The sequence below is a fragment of the Aotus nancymaae genome, unplaced genomic scaffold, assembly GCF_030222135.1.
Source record: "Aotus nancymaae isolate 86718 unplaced genomic scaffold, 86718_ANA_hifiasm-v0.15.2.pri h1tg000036l, whole genome shotgun sequence".
In the NCBI taxonomy this organism is placed as follows: domain Eukaryota; kingdom Metazoa; phylum Chordata; class Mammalia; order Primates; family Aotidae; genus Aotus; species Aotus nancymaae.
The window spans coordinates 51,781,041-51,786,109 of NW_026988450.1; the positions used below are offsets into that span (position 1 = coordinate 51,781,041).

Consider the following 5,069-nt stretch of genomic DNA (forward strand, 5'->3'; position numbering starts at 1 on the left):
TTCCTATACACCAATAACAGACTTCAAGAGAGCCAAATCAAGAACGAACTGCCATTCACAATTGCTACAAATAGAATAAAATACCTAGGAATACAACTAACAAGGAACGTAAAGGACCTCTTCAAGGAGAACTACAAACCACTGCTCAACGAAATAAGAGAGGACACAAACAGATGGAGAAACATTCCATGTTCATGGTTAGGAAGAATCAATATCGTGAAAATGGCCATACTGCCCAAAGTAATTTACAGATTCAACGCTATCCCCATCAAGCTACCAATGACCTTCTTCACAGAACTGGAAAAAACCACCTTAAACTTCACATGGAACCAAAAGAGAGCTCGCATAGCCAAGTCAATTCTAAGCAAAAAGAACAAAGCAGGAGGCATCACACTACCAGACATCAAGCTATACTACAAGGCTACAGTAATCAAAACAGCATGGTACTGGTACCAAAACAGAGATATAGACCAATGGAACAGAACAGAGGCCTCGGAGGCAACACAACATATCTACAACCATCTGATCTTTGACAAACGTGACAAAAACAAGCAATGGGGAAAGGATTCCCTGTTTAATAAGTGGTGTTGGGAAAACTGGCTAGCCATATGCAGAAAGCAGAAACTGGACCCCTTCCTGACACCTTACACTAAAATTAACTCCAGATGGATTAAAGACTTAAACATAAGACCTAACACCATAAAAACCATAGAAGAAAACCTAGGCAAAACCATTCAGGACATAGGCGTAGGCAAGGACTTCATGACCAAAACACTGAAAGCATTGGCAACAAAAGCCAAAATAGACAAATGGGACCTAATCAAACTCCACAGCTTCTGCACAGCAAAAGAAACAGTCATTAGAGTGAATCAGCAACCAACAGAATGGGAAAAAATTTTTGCAGCTTACCCATCTGACAAAGGGCTGATATCCAGAATTTACAAAGAACTAAAACGGATTTACAAGAAAAAAACAAACAAGCCCATTCAAAAGTGGGCGAAGGATATGAACAGATGATACTTTACAAAAGAAGACATACATGAGGCCACCAAACATATGAAAAAAATGCTCATCATCACTGGTCATTAGAGAAATGCAAATCAAAACTACATTGAGGTACCATCTCACGCCAGTTAGAATGGCGATCATTAAAAAATCTGGAGACAACAGATGCTGGAGAGGATGTGGAGAAATAGGAACACTTTTACACTGTTGGTGGGAGTGTAAATTAGTTCAACCATTGTGGAAGACAGTGTGGCGATTCCTCAAGGACCTAGAAATAGAAATTCCATTTGACCCAGCAATCCCATTACTGGGTATATATCCAAAGGTTTATAAATCGTTCTACTCTAAGGACACATGCACACGAATGTTCATTGCAGCACAGTTTACAATAGCAAAGACCTGGAACCAACCCAAATGCCCATTGATAATAGACTGGACAGGGAAAATGTGGCACATATACGCCATGGAATATTATGCAGCCATCAAAAACGATGAGTTTGCGTCCTTTGTAGGGACATGGATGAACCTGGAAACCATCATTCTCAGCAAACTGACACAAGAACACAAAATCAAACACTGCATGTTCTCACTCATAGGCGGGTATTGAACAATGAGAACACATGGACACAGGGAGGGGAGCACTACACACTGGGGTCTGTTGTGGGGAAATAAGGGAGGGAGAGTTGGGGGTGGGGAGTTGGGGAGAGATAGCAAGGGGAGAAATGCCAGATATAGGTGAAGGGGAGGAAGGCAGCAAATCACACTGCCACATATGCACCTATGCAACAATCTTGCATGTACTTCACATGTACCCCAAAACCTAAAATGCAATAAAATGAATAAATAAATAAAATAAAAGCTTTCTGACTCCTCCAGGAGTGCTTACCTCTTTTTTTATGCTGTCATGTAATTTTATGACTATTTCTAAGAAACTTTCATAGACTATCTTATATTACAGTGATTTGTGGACATAACTTGTGGACATATGTATGTTTCTTAAGAGCCCAACACAATATTAATTAAACTGAGTTAATTTTGTTGACCAGGAAATTAGGATCTTAAATCTCATAACTGAAATACATCATGAAATCATCCAAAGCACACTCTCTCTATAAATAGTTCCTCTCTTTATGTGATAACACCCAGCCTGGCAATATAGCACCCTTGCCACCCACGGCTCTCTGGAAGATACAGCTGTACAAGATAACATGAGGTAATGTGACTTCTAGGGATGGGTGATGGTGGTGGTGTGGGGAAGCCTGTCACTGCTTGGACCATCATCGAACATGCCTGACCCAGGTGGAGCAGATTATTTGCTCAAAAATGACTTTTATGGCCCAGGTTATCTCAGAGAAGCCAGGCTGGTTCATGAAGAAGTCGTTTAGTGTGTATTGCCAATTGATTGTGAGTACTGGAGCTCAGTGGTCTTCCTGATCTAGATCCAGGAAGAGCAGCCATGTTGTGCCTCACACAGGATGAAGGAGCAGAGGAAGAGAGACTGAATGTGGGAGAGGCTGGAGCTGACTCAGAAGCAAAGACAAGGGGGACACAGAGGGACAAACCACCCTGTCCCTGAGAATTCCCCAGTTCTCTGGCCAATTTGAATGAAACGCAGCAACTCTTTGTTTTCCATCCTTCAATATTGTGAGGTCTCTCTATATACTCAGTAAATGCTCCTTTTTACCTCAGTGGACTAATGCTTTTTAGTCAAATGCATCCTGACTTCAACAAAACAAATTGCTTATCTGAATCAACTCTGGCCTGTACCATGCCCAGTCACTTGAATTAATATTTCATCCTTTTTTGTTTGTTTTGTTTTTTTATTTTTTGAAATGGAGTCTTGCTCTGTCACCAGACTGGAGTGCAATGGCTAGATCTTGGCTCACTGCAACTTCTGCCTCCTGGGTTCAAGCGATTCCCCTGCCTCAGCCTCCTGAGTAGCTGGGGCTACAGGTATGCACCACCACGCCCCGCTATTTTTTGTATTTTAGTAGAGACAGGGTTTCACCATGTTGGCCAGGATGGTCTCCATCTCCTGACCTTGTGATCCACCCGTTTCAGCCTCCCAAAGTGCTGGGATTACAGGCGTGAGCCACTGTGCCCAGCCCATCCTTGACTCTTCTTCCTTTGTTTTTTTCTTTTTCGAGACAGAGTTTCACTGTTGTTGCCCAGGCTGGAGTGCAATGGCACAATCTTGGCTCACCACAACCTCCACCTCCCGGGTTCAAGCAATTTTCCTGCCTCAGCCTCCCAAGTAGCTGGGATTACAGGCATGAGCCACCACGCCTGGCCCATCCTTGACTCTTCTTATGCTAATTATGACTTTGGACAAATTGTTGTTCACTCTGTGTATATTCACACTGCTATAAAGATACCCTTTGAGACTGGGTACTTTATAAACAAAAGAAGTTTAATTGACTCACAGTTTCCCATGGTTGGAGAGGGCTCAGGAAACTTATAATCATTGTTGAAGGTAAAGGGGAAGCAGGCAAAAGGGAGAGAAAGGGGGAAGTGCCAGACACTTGTCAAACAGGCTGATCTCATGAGAACTCACTATCAAGAGAACAGCATGGGGAAACCGCCCCCATGATCTAATCACCTCCCACCAGGACCCTCCCTTGACATATGGGGATTACAATTCGGATTACAATTCTAGATGAAATTTGGGTGGGAACACGGACCCAAACTGTTTCCCTCTGTGTCTCAGTTTCTTTAGTAGGTAAATTGCAACAATTTCATATGATGCTTTTTCACTTTCCATACATTATCTCATATGAATTTTTAAAAAGTTCTTATGATACAGGCGAAGAATTTTTTTCTCACATTTTACAAACCAAGGAACTTTCCCAAGATCTCACAATTAAATATTAGTGAAATGGGACTCAAACACCAGTCTGACTTCTGTCTACTCAGGTGGTCATCAACTCTACGTCAGAGAATATAAAAAATTTTTTTCAATGGTAAGTCTTTGCAGATTGATTAAGATCCCCTTCTTGAGAATTTTTGGTGAAAGACTTTGAAGTCATCAGACATACCAGTGACTTTACATTGTATTTGTATGAGTCCTTCTTCAAAATATATTGATAATGTGTCTGGGCATGATGTCTCATGCCTGTAATCCAACACTTGGGGAGGCCAAGGTGGGCAGATCACCTGAGGTCAGGAGTTTGAGACCAGCCTGGCCAACATGGTGAAACCCCATCTCTACTAAAAATACAAAAAATTGCTGGGCATGGTAGTATATGCCTGTAATCCCAGCTACTCGGGAGGCTGTGGCAGGAGAATCTCTTGAACCTGGGAGGCAGAGGTTGCAGTGAGCTGAGATTATGCCATTGTACTCCAGCCTGGGTGACAGAGTGAGACTCCATCTCAAAAAAATGTAGATAGTGTGCTCGCTTCAGCAGTACATATACTAAAAAAATGGAACGATACGGAGAAGATTAGCATGGCCCCTGTGCAAGTATGACACACAAATTCGTTTTGAAAATTACTTTTAAAAAATAAGAAAAAAGTTATAAAAAAGTAAGAAAAATTTTTAAAAATGTAGGTAGATACATAGATAATGAATTTGATGATAGGACCACTAGGGTGGAGATCTGTAGTTAATAATAAAGTACTCTGTTTCTAAAAATATGCATAATACTTGCCTATGTCATAGGCTTCATGAAGAATTCCAGTTACTATCTGAAAGTTTAATTGTGTAAAGTTTAGGGCTCAAGATCTTATCCTCATGGGCAGTACCTCGTACTTCCCCACTGTAAAGTATGCTAGCTCAGGTCACAAGGAACTTTGAGTGCTAGGATAGTACCACATGGTCCAGTGCCCCAGAACTTCTTCCCAGTGTCTTCATGGCCACTCACACAGCCTAAGCAGGTCTCGCCACTGGCAGCTCTCTTCCCCTCCTTCCTCCAGGCCAGGGCTCAGCCTGATTTCTGCTCAGAGCCTGAATGCAGCTCCCTGAGAGCCTTGGAGTGGCTGGTCTTTGCTGCTCCCCAGAACCACCTTATACTCTTCCATGCAGAACCCTGCTGAGTCACCATGCCTTCCTCCAGCTGCTGCCACCA

At 42.4% G+C, this 5,069-nt stretch overlaps 1 non-coding gene across 1 annotated transcript; it reads left to right on the top strand.

Moving 5' to 3' along the window:
* The first annotated feature begins 4,393 nt into the window (after positions 1 to 4,393).
* LOC135278134 (U6 spliceosomal RNA) lies at positions 4,394 to 4,502 on the top strand. The gene has a single exon (XR_010345692.1). It is a non-coding gene; the product is annotated as a U6 spliceosomal RNA (small nuclear RNA).
* The last annotated feature ends 567 nt before the right edge of the window (positions 4,503 to 5,069 follow it).